Raw genomic sequence first — 24027 nt, forward strand, 5'->3', positions numbered from 1 at the left:
TTAGGGACAATTATACATAGCACCATGACAGAGCTGGGATCATGACAGCCTGGCATCAGTTCAAATGCTACGGTGGACACAGAAATCTCTAGGGACTAGCTCTCACTCACAGATGAATGTGATGTTTTACAGCATAAAGATGTAGATGTTTCTTAATAGATGTCATCCAGAGGAGCTTTCTTCATGCTGCCAGATTCAAGGAATTTCTTAACTGTAGCAATATTACTTAGTTCCACTGCAGAACTCTGGGAGGTTCAGACAGGATATTGGGGAGTTCCTCTTCCAGAGCCAGAATGGTTTAGCTAACCCACAAGGCTTAGCTAATTGCCAACAAGAAACCTTTTGGTCATTATCCTTTAAAACCTTTTCAAACAGGGGCGCCTGGGTGGCTCAGTCGGTTAAGCGGCGGACTTCGGCTCAGGTCATGATCTCGCGGTCCGTGAGTTCAAGCCCCGCATCCGGCTCTGTGCTGACAGCTCAGAGCCTGGAGCCTGTTTCAGATTCTGTGTCTCCCTCTCTCTGACCCTCCCCTGTTCATGCTCTGTCTCTCCCTGTCTCAAAAATAAATAAAACATTAAAAAAAATTAAAAAAAAAACACCTTTTCAAACATGGGCAAGTATCTAATTATAGACTTCTGGGCCATGTTATCATGTCTTCTTGTTGATCATATGGTTTTAGGAAAGGATGCACAGCAATCAGTTCCATGAGATCTAGCATCCCCTCCATAGTCATGTCAATCAGGTTCTCTCCTTGAGGTCCTTGCCAAAGAGATGATGGTCTCCACAATGTAGTTGGAGAATGCTTCTGGTCTGCACCAACTTCATTCCATCAATTTCAACCATCGGCACTTGTTGGAACAGTAGGTGGTTACCATCCTGGAGTTTCTGCCACTGTTCTCGTTTCTAAGAATTCTTCATCAAACTCGACTCCAGCAGCTGCTAAAACCCATCTTGCTGATTCCATCAGCAAATGTTTGGGCTTGGGCAAGCTTGGGCTTCGCTGCCATGAGAGACTATTTGGAACACCCAGAGACACCCAAAGCTCTCCACAAGTGATCTGCAGGCCAATAGCCTATTGTTGACTGGGAGTCTTATCAGTAACATTAACCACTGATTAACACATATTTTCTATGTTATAAGCATTTTATACTGTACTTTTACAATACAGTAAGCTGGACAAAAGAAAATGTTTTAAGAAAATCATGAGGAGAAAATATATTTATAGTACTGTGCTGTGAATTTTTTTTAATCTATGTTCTGTGGATCCATATAGGTCAAACCAATGTCGTTCAAGGGCCAACTGTATAGCATTGATTTTAACACTCTGCTCATAGCTTTTTGATATATATGTCAGATATGAGCCTGGTTCTATTGATTATTTTTTGTCTTTTGGAAATGCATTGTTCACTATTTGCCTTTTCATAAACTTCATAATCTTTTGTAGAAAGAAACTGGACATTCTAAGACAGTAGAGACTGAAGTAAACAACTTTTTTTGGGGGGGGGGTCTAGAAGTTAGCATGCCTTTCCTTCTGCTAGACCTTATTGTGTAGATTTGAAGCCATCTAAACAGAAGTGGCCTTGGCTTGGTTGTTTGTTGCTGTTGCTATCCTCAGTGCACCTTGGTCACCTAATTCCTCTGGAGATAATTTGTGTTCAGGTTGGGGATGGTTTTCTACATGGTTTTATCATTTCTGATTCATCCTCAGCTTTAGGTCTTCTCCTTTCAGTGTTCCTGAGAGTTCCTCTCCAGTCTTGCTCTATCCTGGTCCTCTTGCAGGAGAACTGTTCACCTGTTACTCATTAAGTTTTAGTCTAGTAGTAAAGTATATTCATCCCTATTCCAGTTGTAGTTCCGGATAAATAAGTATTCTGATCTGTCCCCCATTACTTTTTCACTAGTTTTCACTAATGCCCTAAAAACTGCAGTGTGTATTGTTCTTTTACCACAGTAAGGTCTGTAAGGGCAGATGGGGAAGAAGTATTTAAATGAGGCTTGCACTTCTCCTGCTGACATTACCGTTCCCCTCCCCCAACCCTGCACCATGAGAGACCCTTCCCCAGAACTTTCACCAATCTTTTTGTGAATATCTTATGAGATGCATGTGGAGAAATCTACAAGTGTGAACTCCCCCCTGTACACACAGCACCTGAGATCTCCAAACTTCACACTGATGTGCAGTCAGCAGTTAATTTGTTAACATGTCAAGCTGCCTTATTCGTATCATGCTTGGCTACATCATCCCAGGTGGAGAAGTGCTCAGGTCCTACCTATTCCCTCAGGCTTTAGTCTCTCCTTAGATTGGACATTAGTTGGTTGTGCCGAGACCTCAGTTCTTTGGTTCAAGAAAAGTGATGAATTTGCATTTTGCCTGGATTTTTGGTTTTGTCAGGGTGATAACAGAACTCTTTCCACAGCTCTTCAATCCAAGAAGAAACTGGAAAACCAAAGCCATGATTTTTATATTGATATTTGAAAGATGAATAAGAGTTTACTAAGTGGAAAAGGGTATGCCAGAAGAAATTCCCAGGTAAAGGAAGCATCATGGTACTGTTAAGGGAGCATGATATTTGAAGCAAATGAAAAAAAAGCAATGAAAGCAAGGTGGTTGAGCATAGATAATGAAAATGAAGATGGGATTTGGGGAGACTGGAGAAGTGGGGCAGGTCATGTTGGTTAGTCCTCATCCTATGAACAACTGGAATTTTGTAATGTATTGTGAACAATTTTCAGAATTTTGTAACTATATCCTGGATACACCATGGAAAGCTAATTAAAAATCATGTGGGTAGACCAATGGGGAGATATACAGTATCCAGGTAGAACAAGATAGATCCTTGGAATAGGGAAATAGGAGTGGGTGTGGAAGAAAGATCTCTACTGAAAATAGAGAGAGAAAGAAAAAGGAAATAAAGGTAGATTTTTTTTAAGAATCTGACACATATAGAGAATGGTGAGGAGTTCAGGGTGGCTATTACAGAGGTTAATGACAGGACGTTTAAGAAATTAGGCTGGAGATGAATTAAAATGAGACTGTGAAAGACCATGTAGGCCATGCTAAGAAGCCTATATTGATTTCTTCCACATTCATTAACTATATCACAGTAAGCTCTAAGCTGAGGTGTGACAGGACCATATTAGATTTGAGGAGATACAACTTAAATCATGATCTGTGTAGACAGGATATTATTACATTCTGAACAGTAAATAGAACATTTTTAAGCCTGTGTTAGTGCTAACATATATTGACATGGTAATTGTCTTTACAAACAAATGAATAAACTATTAAGATGAAGAAAATTTAGTTTTCTTGCCACCATCCACTGTGCAAAATAATCTGTCAGTAAAATATATTAGTCATGAAATAGGAATAATAGTCAACATAAAACTCGATTTGAAGATGATGAAGATTAACCAGCTAATAGATCAAAAAGAAGTTATACTTGATAATTTGCCTTTTCTTTTTATGGTTCACTAAAGCATAAATGAAAAATGCATTATGCTTTATATCATACCAAATGTATAAATCCTGGGTTAAAAGGTAGGCATTCATTACATGTCATTTTCCTAGTTTTTAAATGTTATTGTCTTAATAGATTCAACCATCCAGCCACTTATTTATTTAAGTTCTCAATGAGCACATATTGGGCACTGAAAATGTGCTTGGTACTGTGGATGCCTGGATTCTGAAAAATCAGATGACTTAAATTGTGTTCTCAAAGACTGTCCAGAAAAGAAACAGACATTGCAGTGCATCCGAGTTACAAGCTAAAGCATGCAAAGTAAGTACCAGTGTGACAGTACAAGGCAGATTGGGGCTTTATAATAAAGTAAATAAGGCAAGACTTTTTGATGTGAGTTGTCATGCATTTAATTCAAATCATTTCAGCAAAGCATTAATGAGTATGCTATTCTAGGCCCTATGTTCAGGGTTTGGGTTACAGTTATTGATAAGATATAGTCAGTGATTTCAAGAAACTTATTACCTAATGAGATGGACTAACATTGTAACAACCAACTATAATATCAAATTCTAGTAACAGTATAAACTAAATGGAATTAATCCAAAATGAGAGTTGGAATGAGGGTCCACTGAGGAAGTGATCAGAACTGAGAATTGAAGGGTAAATAACCTCATCAGGATTGAACTGTTAGATCAGTACTTCCTGGCAGAGGTGAGAGCATGACAAAGGGCAAACAAATTAGCCTTTACTTTGTGCCCCCAGGACACTCTCTGAGGCCCTGCACCTCAGTCATTCTAAGGCATTACCCCTTCCCTTTACACATGTGAAATCTCTGACCCAAAGAAGTAGGTACCTTTTTCTTAGATATCTCAAGCTACTATGCTGTCTGAGGCTATCTTGTTTTAAACACCCATGCTCTCAACATGATGGGATAATGAGTGAAATGGTAGGGCATACAGAAGACTGTTAAGTAGCTCAGAATAGATAAAGCACATTTCTCTTCTCTTCATATATTACTGTTCCCATTTGGGGTTTTTGGCTTTGGCTACTCCTTCTTTCAGGCTTATCATTGGACTTCATCTCCACCAGCCTGCTGCTGTGAGGGATAGCAAACTTTACCTAATCTGCCTTACTCAGGGATATGAGTAGTTTGCTGTAACACCTAGGAGGATCCCAAGTGGTCACAACCATTGGTTCTGGTCCCATCTCAAAGTTGCCTCCTCCGACACTGCTGAAGCTTTGCTCTTTAGATTTGGAAGTGCCTCTTGCTGCAGACTCATGTTTTGGGCCCCAGTGGTTACTCTTGCTAGTTTTTGATCCTTCCCCTTACTAGCCGGCTACCCTGCTGCCCATCCTTATCACTACTTTCTGTGATACTGAACTCAACCGACCGTTTTCCCAACTCAAGTGGAAGAAGTTTCCTCTTTAATGATGTCATCTCAGTAGGGACAAAGAACATTTTCCATTTATTTTTTTAAGCCATGAATTAAAGTTAGTAAATCTGAGTTGTCATTTTGATTATTTGGCCCTATTTTATTCTGTTTTTATATGAATATTTATAGGCTACAATTTGGTCAGTAATTTTAACATCCCCAGTAAGCTATTACATATAGTCAAAACAAAGAGTATTGTTAACTTAGCATTTTGTCCCTCTATCTTTTGAGGCCTGAAATTATTCTTTCCTCTTTTTAAAACTTGTCCCATCTGACTTTCAGTTGACTCCAGAGTTTGCAGAAGAAGATGCTCTAGTCACCCAAAAGTGAAAAAGAGAAATCCTTTCTTACCATCAAAATTGTTTTTCCCTACTAATCAGGGAATCCGGTGTCACAGAGCCCCTAAATACTTAATAAACTTCTCTCAAGTTTTGTTAAAATTCTCCTCTCTCTCCCTCTATCTAAACTGCACTCTTTTAATTCATTCTGTTTTCCACAGTATATTCTTTTTTCCTTAACTAGGACCATTGTTGTGTCACTAAGTTTTATCATTACATATTCTTGTGTGTGTATGTGTGTGTGTGTGGGGGGGGGTGCTTTTCACAAGCCAGTCCCCTCCAGTATGTCAAAAAGTACCACAAAGTATAAGAAATAATGTTCAGAACCATCAAACAGGTCATGTATCATTATTTTCAATATACTCAGAAAACATGAAGAACAAACTTCATGTGACTTACACTACATATGGCCGTGTAAGCACTTAACTTTTAGGTATTCTTCCCATAACTTTAGCAGTTCTTGGACATCACTTTCATATAAAATAAGCACAAAAAATCCATAAAATTATAGCAAAAACAGATTGGGTGCCATTTTCAGATATTTGAATGAAGTAAAATATAGCTGTCTGGTAACTTCCAATTTTTCATTGTGTAATTGAATGACCACCATATAGATAAAAGCCTACATTCACTCACAAAAGCTTAAATTTATCAGAAAACAACTTAGTTCACCAAAGTTCTTTTTCCCTATTCATTTTGAAGCATTTTTATATCCTATAATTTTCTCAGTTATGTAATATATCTCTGTCATGTTTTATTAAAACATTTAAATATTAAGTTTCTTACACAGAAAATACAGCCAATGTCTATTTTCTTTTATTTAACTTCTTTTATTTTCTATTTTTTTAAATTTACATCCAAATTAGTTAGCATATAGTGCAACAATGATTTCAGGAGTAGATTCCTTAGTGCCCCTTACCCATTTAGCCCATCCCCCCTCCCACAGCCCCTACAGTAACCCTCAGTTTGTTCTCAATATTTATGAGTTTCTTCTGTTTTGTCCCCCTCCCTGTTTTTATATTATTTTTGTTTCCCTTCCCTAATGTTCATCTGTTTTGTTCTTATAGTCCTCATATGAGTGAAGTCATATGATTTTTGTCTTTCTCTGACTGACTAAATTCATTTAGCATAATAATACCCTCCAGTTCCATCCACATAGTTGCAAATGGCAAGATTTCATTCTTTTTGATTGCCAAGTAATACTCCATTGTAGGTGTATGTATGTATGGGTATATATGTACACAACCTCTTGTTTATGCATTCATCCATCGATGGACATTTGGGCTCTTTCCATACTTTGGCTAGTGTTGATAGTGCTGCTATAAACATGGCGGTGCATGTGTCCCTTTGAAACAGCACACCTGTATCCCTTGGATAAATACCTAGTAGTGCTATTGCTGGGTTGTACGGTAGTTCTATTTTTAGTTTTTTGAGGAACTTCCATACTCTTTTCCAGAGTGGCTACACCAGCTTGCATTCCCACCAACAATGCAAAAGAGATCTTCTTTCTCTGCATCCTTGCCAACATCTATTGTTGCCTGGGTTGTTGATGTTAACCATTCTGACAGGTGTAAGGTGGTATCTCATTGTGGGTTTGATTTGTGTTTCCCTGATGATGAGTTATGTTGAGCATTTTTTCATGTCCAAGTTGGCCATCTGGATGTCTTCCGTGGAGAAGTGTCTATTCATGTCTTTTGCCCATTTCTTCACTGGATTATTTGTTTTTTGGGTGTTGAGTTTGATAAGTTCTTTGTAGATTTTGGATACTAACCCTTTATCTGATATGTCATTTGCAAATACCTTCTCCCATTTTGTTGGTGGCCTTTTAGTTTTGCTGATTGTTTCCTTCTCTGTGCAGAAGATTTTTATTTTGATGAGGTCCCAATAGTTCATTTTTGCTTTTGTTTCCCTTGACTCCAGAGACGTGTTGAGTAAGAAGTTGCTGCAGCCAAGATCAAAGAGGTTTTTGCCTGCTTTCTCCTCAAGGATTTTGATGGCTTCTTGTCATACATTGAGGTCTTTCATCCATTTTGAGTTTATTTTTGTGTTATGGTGTAAGAAAGTTGTCCAGGTTCATTCTTCTGCATGTCGCCGTCCAGTTTTCCCAGCACCACTTGCTGAAGAGACTGTCTTTATTCCATTGGATGTTCTTTCCTGCTTTGTCCAAGATTAGTTGGCCATAAGTTTGTGGGTCCATTTCCAGGTTCTCTATTCTGTTCTGTTGATCTGAGTGTCTGTTCTTGTGCCAGTACCATACTGTCTTGATGATTACAGCTTTCTAAAATAGCTTGAAGTCTGGGATTGTGATGCCTCTTGCTTTGGTTTTCTTTTTCAAGATCGCTTTGGCTATTTGGGGCCTTTTCTGGTTCCATACAAATTTTAGGATTATTTGTTCTAGCTCTGTGAAGAATGCTGGTGTTATTTTGATAGGAATTTCATTGAATATGTAGATTGCTTTGGGTAGTAACGGCATTTTAACAAAAATTGTTCTTCCTTTCCAGGAGCGTGAAATCTTTTTCCATTTTTTTGGTGTCTTCAATTTCTTTCATAAGCTTTCTATAGTTTTCAGTGTGTAGAGTTTTCACCTCTTTGGTTAGATTTATTCCTAGGTATTTTATGGTTTTTTGCACAACTGTAAATGAGATTGATTCCTTGATTTCTCTTTCTGTCACTTCATTGTTGGTGTATAGTAATGCAACCGATTTCTGTGCATTGATTTTATATCCTGAAACCTTGCTGAATTCATGAATCAATTCTAGCAATTTTTTGGTAGAATCTTTTAGGTTTTCAATATAGAGTATCATGTCATCTGCGAAGAGTGAAAGTTTGACCTCCTCCTGGCCGACTTGGATGCCTTTTATTTCTTTGTGTTGTCTGATTGAAGAGACTAAGACTTCTAATACTATGTTGAGTAACAATGGTAAGAGTGGACATCCCTGTCTTGTTCCTGACCTTAGGGGGAAAGCTGTCAGTTTTTCCCCATTGAGGATGATATTAGCATTAGCGTTGGGTCATTTGTATATGGCTTTTATGATCTCGAGGTATGCTCTTTCTATCTCTCCTTTCTTGAGAGTTTTTATCAAGAAAAGATGCTGTATTTTGTCAAATGCTTTATCTGCATCTATTGAGAGGATCCTATGGTTCTTGTCCTTTCTTTTACTGATGTGATGAATCACGTTAATTGTTTTGTGGATATTGAACCAGCCCTGCATCCCAGGTATAAATCCCACTTGGTCGTGGTAAATAATTTTTTTAATGTATTGTTGGATCCAGTTGGCTAATATCTTGTTGAGGATTTTTGCATCCATGTTCATCAGGGAAATTGGTCTATATTTCTCCTTTTTAGTAGGGTCTCTGTCTAGTTTTGGAATCAAGGTAATGCTGGCTTCATAGAAAGAGTTTGGAAGTTTTCCTTCCATTTCTATTTTTTGGAACACCTTCAAAAGAATAGGTATTAACTCTTCCTTAAATGTTTTTTGGAATTCCCCTGGAAAGCCATCTCGCCATGGACTCTTGATTTTGGGAGTTTTTTTGATTACTAATTCGATTTCCTTACTGGTTATGGGTCTGTTCAAATTTTCTATTTCTTCCTGTTTCAGTTTTGGTAGTGTTTGGTAGTGTTTCTAGAAATTTGTCCATTTCTTCCAGATTGCCCATTTTATCGGCATATAATTGCTTATAATAGTCTCTTATTATTGTATGCATTTCTACTGTGTTCGTTGTGATCTCTCCTCTTTCATTCTTGATTTTATTTATTTGGGTCCTTTCCTTTTTCTTTTTGATCAGACTGGCTAATAGTTTATCAATTTTGTTAATTTTTGCAAAGAGCCAGCTTCTGGTTTCATTGATCTGTTGTACTGTTTTTTTGGTTTCAATAGCATTAATTCCTGCTCTCATCTTTATCATTTCCTATCTTCTGCTGGTTTTGGCTTTTATTTTGCTGTTCTTTTTCCAGCTCTTTAAGGCATAAGGTTAGGTTGTGTATCTGAGATCTTTCTTCCTTCTTTAGGAAGGCCTGTATTGCTATATACTTTCCTCTTATGAATGCCTTTGCTGCGTCCCAGAGGTTTTGGGTTGTGGTGTTATCATTTTCATTGACTTCCATATACTTTTAAATTTCCTCTTTAACTGCTTGGTTAGCCCAATCATTCTTTAGTAGAATGTTCTTCAGTCTCCAAGTATTTGTTACCCTACCAAATTTTTTCTTGTGGTTGTTTTCGAGTTTCATAGTGTTGTGGTCTGAAAATAAGCACGATATGATCTCGATTTTTTTGTACTTGTTGAGGGCTGATTTGTGTCCCAGTATATGGACTATTTTGGAGAACATTCCATGTGCACTGGAGAAGAATGTGTATTCTGTTGCTTTAATGAAATGTTCTGCATATATCTATTCAGTCCATCTGGTCCAGTGTGTCATTCAAAGCCCTTGTTTCCTTGCTGATTTTTTGATTAGGTGATCCGTCCAGGTGGGGTGTTGATGTCTCCTACTATTATGGTATTACTATCGATGAGTTTCTTTATGTTTGTGATTAATTGATTTATATATTTGGGTGCTTGCACATTTGGCACAAAAATGTTTACAATTGTTAGGTCTCTTCGTGGATAGACCCCTTGATTATGATATAATGCCCATCTGGATCTCTTGATACAGTCTTTCTTTTAAAGTCTAGATTGTCTGATAGAAGTATGGTTACTCCAGGTTTCTTTTGTTGACCATTAGCATGATAGATGGTTCTCCATCCCCTTATTTTCAATCTGAAGGTGCCTTTAGGTCTAAAGTGGGTCTCTTGTATGCAGAATATAGATGGATCTTGTTTTCTTATCCATTCTGTTACCCTATGTCTTTTGATTGGAGCATTGAGTCCAGTGACGTTTAGAGTGAGTACTGAAAGATATGAATTTCTTGCCATTATGATGCTTGTAGAGTTGGAGTTTCTGGTGGTGTTCTCTGGTCCTTTCTGATCTTTGATGCTTTTGGTTGATTATATATGTATATTTATATCAGGAGAGTCCCCCTTAAAATTTCTTGCAGGGCTGGTTTAATGTTCACAAACTCCTTTAATTTGTGTTTGTCTGGGAAACTTTTTATCTCTCCTATTTTGAATGACAGTCTTGCTGGATAAAGAATCTTGGCTGCATATTTTTCTGATTCAGCACATTGAATATATCCTGCCATTCCTTCTTGGCCTGCCAAATTTCTGGGGATAGGTCTCTTGCAAACCTGATCTGTCTTCCCTTGTAGGTTAGGACTTTTTGTCCCTTGTTACTTTCATGATTCTCTCCTTGACTGAGTGTTTTGTGAATTGGACTATGATGTGCCTTGCTGATGGTCAGTTTTTGTTGAATCTAATGGGAGTCGTCTGTGCTTCCTGGATTTTGATGTCTATGTCTTTCCCCAGGTTAGCAAAGTTTTCCACTATGATTTGCTCACATAACCCTTCTACCCCTATTTCTCTCTCTTCCTCTCCTGGGACCCCTGTGATTCTGATGTTGTTCCTTTTTAATGAGTCACTGATTTCTCTTATTCTTAATTCGTGCTCTTTTGCCTTCATCTCCCTCTTGTTTTCTGCTTCATTATTCTCTATAAGTTTGTCCTCTATATCGCTGATTCTCTGTTCTGCCTCATCCATCCTTGCCACCGCTGCATCCATCCATGATTGCAGCTCAGTTATAGCATTTTTAATTTCATTCTGGCTATTTTTTTACTTCTTTTATCTCTGCAGAAAGAGATTCTAATTATTTTCAGCTCCCGCTAGTATACTTATTATCGTGATTCTAAATTCTGGTTCAGACATCTTGTTACTATCTGTGTTGGTTAAATCCCTGGCTGCCGTTTCTTTGTGCTCTTTCTTTTGGTGTGAATTCCTTCGTTTTGTCATTTTGAAAGGAGAAAAGGAATTAACAAGGTATAAAAATAAAATAAAATAAATTAAAATTAAAAAAAATATTAAAATTAAAAAATTAAACACACACACACACACACACACACACACATATCTAATAAATGATGCTAGATCCTAGGTGTGTTTTGGTCTGGGTGTTGAAAGTGGTTTGACAGATTAGGGGAAATAAAGGGGGGGGAAGAAATCATTTGAGAATTTTAAAAAATGAATACACTGAAGTACACTAAAATGAGATGATGGGAGTAAAATAGAATTTGAAAAGACTTACACAAAATAATATAGTAGAAAAAAATTAAAGGAGAAATATTTTTAATAAAAATTAAAAATAAAAATGAATTTTTCTCTTCCTGTTTTCAAGAAAAAGAAAAGAAAAAAAGAGAAAAAATAAATAGTTTGAAAATTTGAAAAAGTGAATACACTGTAGTACACTAAAATAAAATGATGGAAGTAAAATAGAATTTGAAAAAATGTACATAAAAGCAAAAATTATAGTAAAAGATATTAAAGAAAAAATTTTTAATAGAAATTGAAAGTAAAAATGAAGTTTTTCTCTTTCTGCATTCAAGAAAAAGAAAAGTAAGTAAAAATTGAAAAAAGGAAAAGAAAAAAGATAAAAAGGAAACTTTTTGAAAATTTGAAAAGGTGAATGCACTGAAGTAGACTAAACTAAAATGATGGAAGTAAAATAATATTTGAAAAAATTTACACAAAAGTAAAAAATATAGTAAAACAATTAAAATATTTTTAATAAAAATTGAAAATAAAAATGAATTTTTTTCTGTCCTTTTGTAGCAACATGGATGGAACTGGAGAGTGTGATGCTAAGTGAAATAAGCCATACAGAGAAAGACAGATACCATATGGTTTCACTCTTATGTGGATCCTGAGAAACATAACAGAAACCCATGGGGGAGGGGAAGGAAAAAAAAAAAAAAAAAAAAGAGGTTAGAGTGGGAGAGAGCCAAAGCATAAGAGACTGTTAAAAACTGAGAACAAACTGAGGGTTGATGGGGGGTGGGAGGGAGGGCAGGGTGGGTGATGGGTATTGAGGAGGGCACCTTTTGGGATGAGCACTGGGTGTTGTATGGAAACCAATTTGACAGTAAATTTCATATATTAAAAAATAAAAAAAAAAAAAAAAAAAAAAAAAAAAGAGATAAAAATGAATTTTTTCTGTTTCTGTATTCAAGAAAAAGAAGTGTAAAAGGAAAAAAGAAAGAAAGAAAATTGAATATATGGACCTGCTAACAGAGTGAAATAGGACTGAAATTACTTTGTTTTCCCCTAGAAATCAGACTGTGCAGCACTTTATAGTCCATAAACTAAGAAGGGGGTGAGACTTGTGTTCTTGAAGAGCAAGGTTGGCCCAGTTGGGCGGGGCTCAGTGTAACGGCTCCGTTCTCCACTAGATGGCGCTGCCAGCCTACTGGGGTGGATTGTTGCGGGACTAGTAGGTGCGTGTGCGCATGTGTGGCAGAGATGAAAATGGCGTCACCCAGGTACCCAGGTATCTGAACGCTGTTCTCCCTGATCAGCAATAGTGCACCGTCCTCTGTCTTCAGCTTTCGTCCACTCCCTGCTTCTTCACTGTCTGTGACAAAGCCCCAGGCAGTACCTCTCTCCTGAGTTTTGTCTCAGATGCGGCTGTTTTCTCCGGCCCCTTACTTCTGAAGGACTGCGTCTTTGACCCGTTCCGCCCCTCTGTGGGAGGGTCTCATCGAGCAATGGCTGAATGCTGGCTGCACCCAGGAACGCTTGTGGGACCCTGGTGCTGCCGGTGCCCTGAGACTGTGGCCAGGTGCCAGCCTGCCCCAGAAAAAGTTCATGAGATAGTGTAGCAGCAGCATTTCAGGGACTATGGAAAATCACAACACGCATCAGGCACCAGGCTTCACCCTTAAGGACCTTGTTCCTGCACCAGCTAATGTGGCTGTTTTCTGGGGTCTGCTAGGACCAGGTGGCTTCAACAGTCTCTACCAAATGTCCTTCTGGCAGTGGAACTGCTTTTCTCCATGTGGCCTGAGAACCTCCGGACCCCACTCTGTTCCTGGGGATTCGCCCTTCCCACCAGAGCACCACCAGGTATGGAGCTGTGGAGTTGCAGCCTTTGAGCTCCCATTTACAGTTTTAATGAAATTTAAACCCTCTTCTTTCTCCTTTCTCCCTTTGTAGTTTAGTCCCCTGCGGCTGTTTTCAATTTTCCACTTTCTCTACAGCTGCTCCTGAGGAGGGGTGCTTTTCCTGTATTCTGCACACCACCACCCCCTCACCCCCCCGCCCCATTCTCCTTCCTCTCTCTGCCTGCAAAAGAGGCTCCCTGCCCTCTGCTGGCTTCTCTCTCTCCCCAAGTTCACCTCTCCATGCCATGTACCTGCTGAATTCTGTGGTTCAGGTTGTGCAGATTGTTGTGTTAATCCTCCAATCAGTTCTAGGTGTGTAGGATGGTTTAAATGTTGGTCTGGCTATATTTCATGGATGCGAGACACACACAAAACTTCCATGCTGTTATGCCATCTTGGCTCCCTCAAATACAGCCAATTTCATTTGTAAATCTGAAAAATATCTTTTGCTAGAAAAAGTAGAAGGAATTCCATTAGGACCTATTAAGAGCTCAGAAGTCTCAGAAGCTGGGGTGACACGATAAAAATTCTAATAAAAAACTGAGAACTTCAGTTTCAGGGAAGAACTACTCAATAATAATTTTTCAGATTGTATTGACATGTGAATATACTGTCCTCTTCCACTCTATACTTTAGAGTCTACCCAGTCTAGAAAAAACATGTCTCACTCATCAATTTTATGCCAGAGAAAGAAAACAATAATGAAAACAACTCATTTTATAATAATACTTCAATTCAGTTTTATCAAAACTGATACCATTCAGAATTCTCAGCAATTATGACTCATTCTAGAAATATCGCTGCATAACAACCTATCACAAACATAACAGCGTAAAATAATACACATTTATCTTCTCACTATTTCAGTGGTTCAAAAGCCTAGGCACAACTTAACTGGATCCTCTGTTCAGGGTCTCACATCAAGGGGGCAAATAGACTTCATTCTCATCTGATTGGGGAAGGTTCCACTTCCAAATTCATCTAACTGTTAGAAGAATTCATTTCTTTTGGCTATATGACTGAGGGACCAGGCTTCTTACTGTCTGCGAATGGAAACCCATTCTCAGATCTAGAGGCAGTTGCAGCTCCCGACCACGTGGCCCTCTTCACAGGTATGAAGAGGTTCACAACGTGGTTGTTTCACAACGTGGTTGTTTCACAACATGGTTGTTTCCTTCCTCAAGCCCAGAGGGAGAATTTCCTGTTTACTAATCTACTAAAATGGATTTCACATTAACATAATGTAATCTCGGGAAACACATCTTAACACCTGTCGCAATACAAAGTAACCTAAGCAGGCAGTGTGAAATCCCATCACTTCTTCCATATTCTACTTTCTACAAGCAAAACAGAAGTCTGTCCCACTCGATGAGATTATACAGGGTTTAACACCAGAAGGTGGAGCTCATGAAGCTACCTCAGAATTCCTGCTACCACACCTGTCTAATGTTCCAACAATTTCTTCTGGATAGGTCAAAGGCACACCCTGTTTTGGTTGAATTTTTAATATTTGCTTATAATTGCAGTGGTAGAAAGATCATATTCCAACTTACATAAACTCTGAAATTTCTTAATAAGAATTTACCCCATTTGATCACAGTGTATTTTCACAAACAATAAAACCAAAGGGTGAAGTCCTTTATCTGTAAGGAAATGTATTTAGCAAAGTTATTTTAGTTTTCACTTTCAAATTTTAACATAGAGTCAGTCCCTCCATTGGCTAATTTTGTATGTATGGAAACACAATGAAGACAAAACTTTTGCAATGGGATGCCCTCTTACACTGGAAATATTTGTCATTTATCTAATTCCCTTGATTTAGTTGCCCTAGAGATCTAATTCTTTTCAGTGATTTATTCTATCTTAGAAGGTAGAGCTACCCACAGAGGTGACATTTTGTCTTCCTAATTTCCCTCTTATCCCCTTAATCTCTCTAGCCACATTAGTTTCTCAATTGAGGATTGGAAACAGGACTCAGATGAGGCACCAGAGATTTTAGTGTAAAGTTTGTACATTCTTTGCTAATGTATTTAACTATCATCATTTTCTAATGCCAAAGTTGTGAAATTGGTTGTAGTAATCAAGAATGGGGTCTGTCCCCAATCTCCATAACCCCCATAAGATTCAGTCATTTTATCTATTAATGACAGAGCAAAATGAGCACATGCACCCTTCTTCCTACCCATGTAAGATCCTCATGGGCTTGGCAAACATTTCACTTGAACTATGCTTGCTGCTTTTCTTTTATTTCCATTGCCTGAATGGCCTGGGCAAAAATTTCTCAGGGATGAATGGCTAAAGTGGTTCTCCATGGTCTAGTCTAATTATCCCAAAATTGTGACCATAATCCTGGTACAATGCTATCTAAAAATTTTCATCCCAGGCATCCAGCTTTAGGCCTGTAAACAAAATCTTACAGAAGGGCTCCTTTGTCCTGGTACCCCAATTTGTGACTTTATCATCATATGTTGGAAAGGCTATCTTTCCTCCACTGAATTACTTTTGCACTTTTGTCAAAAATTACTTGGACATATCTGAGTCTCTTTCTGGTTCTCTCTTTTTTTCTGCTGGTTTATTTATGTATTCTACCAATATCATAGAGTGTTAATTGTTGTAGCTATATAAGTCTTACAACCAGGTCGATCAATTCTCCCACTTTCTTCTTGTTTTTTCAAATTGTTTTAGCTACGTTAGTTGCCTTGATTTTCAATATACATTTAGAATAATCTTGTACATATCTGAAAAATGTCTAGCTTGAATTATAATAAGATTTAAATTAAGCCTGTGTAATCAATTGAAGGTTTTGCAACTTTGCTATGTTGATGCTTCAATCCATGAACACAGTATGTCCCTTCTTTTTTTAAATTTTTCTTTGATTTCTTTTATCAGTGTTATGTACCTTTCAGCTTACAAATCCTGCATATACTATGATAGATTTACACACCTATGCATTTCATTTTTTAAGAATGGTAAATGGTATTGTATTTTTAATTCCAGTATCTATGTGTTCATTGCTAGTATATAGGAATACAGTTGATTTATGCATGTTAATCTAATATACTTCAACTTTACTGAATTTATTTATTATAGGATTTTTATTTTTGTAGATTCTTTTGGAATTTCTATGTGGACAATCATTTTATCTGTTAAGGACAATTTTATTTCTTCCTTTTCAATATGTGCCTCCTTGTGTCTATCTTTGCTTCTCTTCTTATAAGGTACCAGTCTTATTGTATCAGGATCCACCTTAATCTAGGATGAACTTATCTTACCTTGGTTGCCGCTACAAAGACCGTATTTACAAATAAGGGAATATCCTGAAGTTCTAAGTGAACATGGATTTTATGCAACAGATGTAGACATACTGCCTCCCCCCTCAAAAAAAGCTTGCTTTGTCTATCCAAAGTAATATGAAAAGGGAAGTCTAGCAAGGTAGAAAACATTGCTACAATGCAACCAAATCCTTGTGCCCTATATTCATTGACATAATGAAAGCTGGGAACAAGGGTAAACTTCTACGCTTATGAGTTTGTAACAGGCTCCCCATTATCCCTATGGAAATAGTGTCAGAGAAGACCAGCTGGGGAACTGGACATTTTAACCTTCACTGGCTGGAAATAAAACGTTTCCTGCACCCCCACCCCACCTGTGTTGTCAAGGGAAGCCCATGGGAAGCCTGAATTTCTACTTCCAACTGGCAGTAAAGAGGCTCCCATCTCCCTCCACTGGGGTGGTGTCCAAGGCCTAGAGGAGAGTGAACACTTTCACCATTGCCCAGCAGTAATGAGATCACCGCTTTGTGATATCAGTGGAGACTGAGCAGGAGGGGACCTTGATTTTCTGCCCCAATTCCTGTAACAAGGTCGCCCCCTTGGTGATCTGCTTTCTTCTTTTTAAATCTCCTTGTATTTGTTTTAGGTAAAATGTATAGGGTTTTTTCAGTTGTGCTTAGTGGAAGTAATAGGAGAAAGTAGCTCTTCTCTATCTTCCCAGTAACACACAAGTCACTCGAAATTTTGAACTCCAGAGCAGTTTTAGAAAACTCTGCCGTTTAACCTCCTTCCTAAATTTCCTCAAGAAATTTTTAGGGGAGACATAGTAAAACAAAAACAAAAACAAAAAAAACAAGTAAAATAAAATAAAAAATATAGTGGACTGAATGCAGCACTCCATTCAGACGTTTAGCACAGTTGGTCTTGTAGAGCATGGTTCCAGCCCAGGTGCATAATACTCCCCACCAGTCAATGGAGATTAATTTCTCAGATTGTTGGAGAGGTCAGCTCATATAGCACTCAGTTGTCTGTGCTCCTTCCTTCTTAGAAGTCCAGCCCTCCAGCATGAGGTTAAGGGCAGGGAGAGTAGTCCAGGCTGTTACATCTAGATTGTTCCAAATACTTACATAGGAACCCCTGAGAGGGTTTGTTTTCTTCTAGTCCAGAGTTTTAGATTTCTGAAGTTTCTTTATAAAAAGCAGTGACTTTTTTGTTATTTATACTGAGTTTACCTGAGTCTGAAAGGGTAGCTGCCATTCAGCAGTATCACAAAGCCCTCTGACAGACAAACACTCAAGTTACCCTTTATGTGTGAAAGTCCTAATTTCTCTCTCATGATATTGTTCTTTGTCTCTGACAGAAACTCTTCCTAAAGTCTTCTTTGTGTATTTAAGGCAGAGGAAAATAAACCAGGGATATTCCGATCTTAAATTACAGATCACTTCATTTGCAAAATATGTTTTTGTGATGCTTAATTTTATATGTCAATTTGACTAGATCATAGGTGCCCAGATATCTGGTTAAGCATTATTTCTGGGTGTATGTGTAAAGATATTTCTATAAGAGATTAGTGTTTGAATAGGCAGTAGACTGAGTAAAGCAGATTGCCTTCCCCAATATGGATTGACCTCTTTCAAACTGTTGAGAGTATGAATAGAACAAGAAGGCAGGGAAGAGAGAATTCTTTCTCTTTGACAGACTGCATGAGCTGAAACACTGATCTCTTGGCCTTGGAGTAGGACTTAATGCCATCTAAAGTCCTGTTTCTCAAACCTTTGGACTTGGACTAGAACTCATGCCATTAGTTCTTCTGGGTATCTTCCTATTGGTTCTATTTCCCTGGAGAACCCTGACGAATACAGTTTTCATTATAATGCCATTATGTGGGGTCAAGTGGGAGAGAGTAGCTTTCTAAGGGTAGCTTTCATTGAGATTATTATCAACTGAATGTCCACTTTCTAAATTCATATGTTGAAATCTCAACCCCCAATGTGCATTTGGAGATAGAACCTATGACAGGCAACTAAGGAGTGAAGTCATGAAAATGAGGTCTTCATGATGGGACTACTGTCCTTATAAGAAGAGACGTCAGGAAGCTTCACCATGTAAGGGCACAGTGAGAAGGCAGAAAACAAGAAAGAGGGCCCTCACCAGAAACCAACCATGGTGGCATCTTGATCTTAGACTTCCTGCCTCGAGAACTGTGAGGTGGTAAATTTCAGTTGTTTATGTCCCACAGTCTATGGTTTTTTGCTGTGGCAGCTACAGCTAACTAATACAGAGACTTTTGCTTGCCAGGCTCTTTCTAGTTCCCTGGATGCTTTCACTATTCTTGCTGAAAGAGTATAAACCATCCTACAATATAGCCTGTTTTATCTCCTTGCTTTATTGTCTTACCTCTCATGAATCTGATTCCCTTTCCTTGATATCTGAGTAATCTTTCCAATTTCTTCTGAACTAATTACTGTAAGTATTTTAGGCCTTTACTTTTTGTCTGGACAATGAATTACCTTTCTGGTCAATATTTCCTAATCTCCATCCTCCTTTGCCTCTTCTTATGCAAAGTATCAGTACTAGGTTTAGGACTTAAACGCATAGAAGGGCCAGCCCACATGAAGCAAATGAGATAAAAGCAAAACAATGTGGAGTGCTAGCAAATTAGAGAATGTGTGCCCCCGTTGAAAAGCTGCAGTTGGCACTTACATTTTGTCAGATCCTCTAAATTTTCAAAGGAATACAGAAACTAAAGTTTTTAAAGGTTAGCAACTAATTAAAAATATTTTAAAAAGGATCTATGTGGGTCAACATCATTCAGGCCAAACACCATAGGTCTCAGGGCCAGATTTCGGCTCTCTGGCCCCCAATTGAGGACTTCTACTATAATCTCTTTAACGATTTCTCCCAGGGGCCCAAGGGGTTAGTATGCAAATAGTTTCTCCTGGTGGCTCATATTAATATCCCTTAGATGGCTTTGGAGATCGGGCCAATTTAAGTCATGCTTTTGGTGGAATCATGGCTTATGTCCTTTTTCAGCTCTGTCTGGCAAATAGCCCCCCCCCCCCCCCCCCCCCGGCTCAAAGAATCACTGCCCAGCTGACTGCCAGCAGTAGAGCAGCGCTCCTCCAAAGAACAGGACACCAGATAACTGCCCAAATCACTCTGTCCTGAGGATGAGTCTGTCTATATTGAATAGTTTATGATGCCCCAAGCTGTTATATAGCTCTGCAGCAGCAGCCAAGTGCGTCTGTCATGCAGAATCTGCAGACATCAATACTATTGTTATCTTAGGCACCGGGATTTTATTTTTCTCAATACTTTATTTACTTCATTGAACAATATTGAATTTTCTTCTGCCTGAGTTAGGCTCTGAGACTAAATCATCAGCAGGTGCTTTAAATCGTTCTCTTGATGATTGCTTGCTTCTATTTCTGGTATCGTTTTCTCTTTGAAGTACTGGGTTGGATTTTCAATTTTGGTGGTCAGACCTGTGTTTCTTTTCACTGCAGAGGTTTAAGCAAGTCTCTGAGGCATGTCTTACTGTTTTATTCCTTGTTTCTAGTGTCCAGGTTGGGCAGCAGCCTGTGGGAGCTGCAGCCTGTTTCACAGAGTTTCAGAACAATGTGAAAGAACTTGATAGTGTGGTAAAAGAAGGAAGAAAAAAATCAGTTTAACCATACTCCAGAAGAAAAAGAGTCATGCTCAGTTTTCTTTGTCTTCCAAGATTTTCTTTGTCCAAATTCATGATATAATCATTGTATTTCCTTTAGTTAACATACTTTCTCTCTTTTACTGTTATTGAAATAGACAATTTTTTAGAACATTCTATTTATTTTTTAATTTTTTTTAATCTTTATTTTTGAGAAAGAGAGAGACAGAGTGTGAGTGGGGGAGGAACAGAGAGAGGGGGAGACACAGAATCCAAAACAGGCTCCAGGCTCCAGACTCCAAGCTGTCAGCACACAGCCCAACGCAGGGCTTGAACTCACAAACCACGAGATCATGACCTGAGCTGAAGTCAGACGCGCAACCAACTAAGCCACCCAGGCGCCGCTCTATTTATTTATTTTGAGAGAGAGAGAGAGAGCAAGCATACACACACGGACAGGGGAGGGGCAGAGACAGAGAGGGAGAGAGAGAATTCCAAGCAGGCTCCACTATGTCAGCACAGAGCCCAATACAGGGCTTGAACTCGTGAACCAGGAGATCATGACCTGAGCCAAAATCAAGAGTCAGATGCTCAACTGACTGAGCCACCCAGGTGCCCCTGAGATGGACAATTTTTATATACCCTTTGGGTCTCATTTACTCACAGATACTTACTTTCCTAGGTTTCTAATCAAAGTGAGAAGCCCTGCCGTAAATTACCTCATGTCCCTACATTTTGCCTGTCACAAAATTACTTATTATTATTATCAATATTATCAATTTTTCATGTTGTTAAGATATGGCATAACTTTAAGGTCTCAAAGGCGAGGAGATTATATCAGTCAGTCTCATTCACTGTATCCCCAAGAGAAAAAATAAGCAATGTATGTTTCAGCTGAATCTATTACATGTTCATATAACCTTATTCATACTCAATTTTTAATTTCACACAGTTTATTAACATTCAGCTTCTGTTTGCCAACCATTATTTTGTAGTCGCACAGAGCAAAACAGCCCACTTGACTTTCCAAATGCAGTACCTGTTGGTCATCTTTACTCTATTTGCATGCTTTTCTTCTCATATCTAAAATATAAGGTCAAGAATTTAGTTAAACTATCAGTAGTTTAATATTGGTTGATACACTCTAAGGACAAAATCCCTTGTTTTTTTTTTGTTTTTTTTTAATGTTTACTTATTTTTCAGACACACACACACACACACACACACACACACACACACACACACACACACACAAAATGTGAGTGGGAGGAGGGGCAGAGAGAGAAGGAGACATAGAATCCAAAGCAGGATCCAGGCTCTGAGCTGTCAGCACAGAGCCAGCGGTGGGGCTTGAGCCCACGAACTGTGAGATCATGACCTGAGTTGAAGTCAGATGCTTACCCAACTGAGCTATCCAGGCACCCCCAAATCCCTTGTTCTCTATATTGTGAATGTGTGATCCAGAAATTTTAAGTTCCTAGGAATTCTGTCAAAATTTCTTTTGTCCAAGAACATAGAATTAATAGTTTATACTTATGAGTCTTTCATCTATTTGATAAATCAAACAAAACCAAATATTTATTTAATCCTTCATTTTAGTTTACTAAGGCTGTGCCACAAAGTGAGTGGGAAAAATAACAGAAATGTATTGTCTCACAGCTCTGGGGGATAAAAGTCCAAAATCCAGGTGGTGGTTCCTTCTGGAAGCTATGGGGGAAAGGTCTGTTCAGGCCTCCTGCCTTGGCTTATTAATAGATGGCTGTCTTCTCCTGTGTCTCTTCACATTGTCTTTCCTCTGTTTTTGTCTATCTCTGTGTTCAAGTTTCTCCTTTTTAGAAGGACATCAGTGATACTAGATTAAAGCTCCCCCTAACAGCTTTATTTCAACTTAACTACCTCTGTAAAGACGTTATCTCCAAATAAGATCACATTCTTATGAACTGGGGGTTAGAAGTCCAACATATGAATTTTTGGAGGGTATGATTCAATCTGGAATATACCTATTATATGATTAGAACTAATTCTTAGACTCTGGGGAATATGCATTTTATACTTTTGTGGGGTAGACCAAGCCAACACTCATTAAGGAGAAGTATATGATACAAAGACTATGTAACCAGAGCTGGAATTGTGTGGAAAGTATGTCTATACTGTAGGAGTGCAAAAATAAAAATAAATAAAAGTAGCAATGTGCACTGGAGTGATCACAAAACATCTGAGACTCTGATAAAAATAAATGCTTAGTCAAAAGAAAAAGGTGGACTTTAATAAAATAGAACTTAGATTAAGTGTAAGAAACGGAAAATAGCATATAAAGTAGGAGGTAGGGGTGAGAGCATAGAGGTATGAGTGAGTAAAAATGCAAGACATAATTCATGTCACAGTGAGAGGATGAGCTGGCTCAACATGTTGAGGAAAAATAGAAAAGAAGGTTAAGGTGGAAAATGAAGGATGGGCTAAATGTATTTGTATTTGAAATCTTGGGAGCAGAGTTTACAATTGATCAGGTCATGAAATAGGTAGTGACTGAAAGGTTTTGAGCAGGAGATTGACAATGATGTGGTAGAATGCAGAAATCTTCATAATCTTTTACTCCTTCCCACACTCATGTACTTTGTAATGTGACTTTGCAGGTCTGTCCATTAGGAGGTGAAGGCTATTTTCTCTTTGCAATGAATCTGCTGGTCTGTGACTTACTTTACCAGGGGGACTAACACCACAGCAGTTTTGACCCTGGCCTCAAATTAATGGTTGTGTATACTTTCTGTCTCTTTACTTCTTCCTGTCCCTCTGTCTCTGTCTCTCTCTGTGATCACCAGTTAAAGAAGCCTGGTGTAGTCTGCTAGAGGATAGGACACCATGTGAGAGAAGCCCACCACAGACAAGGTCATTTGTGATCAAGAGCCCTCAAAAGACCATTCCCTTGTCTGCAGACATGTGAATGACCCCAAGCAAGCAAGACCAGCCTAGCCAGATCTAGGCTGGCAAATTGTCCCATCTAAGCCATAGACTCATAAGCAATAATAAATACTTAATAATTAGGGTGCCCAGGTGGCTCAATCAGTTGGATGTCTGACTTTGGCTCAGGTCATGATCTTACAGTTCATGGGTTTGAGCCCCATGTAGGGCTCTGTGCTGAAAGCTCAGAGCCTGGAGCCTGCTTTGGATTCTGTGTCTCCCTCTTTCTCTGCCCCGCCCCCACTCACGCTCTGTCTCTCTCTCAAAAATAATAAATAAACATTAAAAAAACTTAATAATTAAACCATTAAGTTATGCAATTGTTTGTTAGACAGTATTATTGTAGTAGAAAATTCAAACGGAGACATTTGAGTAATTAAAGAAAGATGAACCTGGCAGCAATTGTAGTATGGATTAGCTTATTTGTGTGAGTATATAGAAAGTAGAGGCAGGCAATTAGAATAAAGAGTAAAAGTTAGGAAATTGATCTAAGAAGGAGCTTAGACTAGGATACCAATATAGTAAGGGTGTCATTAAAAACATTTTGAGGAGAAAAATGGCAAACTTTGTGAATTAAAAAAATGAGAGGGAAGAATTAAGGAATTTTATTTGACTTTCTGCCAAATACTTAGATAAACTTTTGCCATTTACTTTAAAAATAGTTCTAAAGTGATTTTCTATGACTCAAAGGAGAACTTGCCTTAAGCTATTTCTTTCATCAGCTTGTCAAAATACATCGAGTCATTTTGGGGTTCTAAGAATGGGAAATTAAGACACATTCTATAAAATATATGGCCACTGTTTAACGTTTCACAAAAAGAAAGTCTGCTGGGAATGATTGGTTTAAAATATAAACACCAAAGATATCCTGCATCTTGGGAGAGCAGTTTGGC

At 38.3% G+C, this 24027-nt stretch overlaps 1 pseudogene; it reads right to left on the bottom strand.

The window, feature by feature from the left end:
* Positions 1 to 584: 584 nt before the first annotated feature.
* On the bottom strand, positions 585 to 964 carry LOC122225936 (annotated as a pseudogene).
* Positions 965 to 24027: the final 23063 nt, after the last annotated feature.

This window comes from Panthera leo, chromosome C1 (genome assembly GCF_018350215.1).
Source record: "Panthera leo isolate Ple1 chromosome C1, P.leo_Ple1_pat1.1, whole genome shotgun sequence".
In the NCBI taxonomy this organism is placed as follows: Eukaryota; Metazoa; Chordata; class Mammalia; order Carnivora; family Felidae; genus Panthera; species Panthera leo.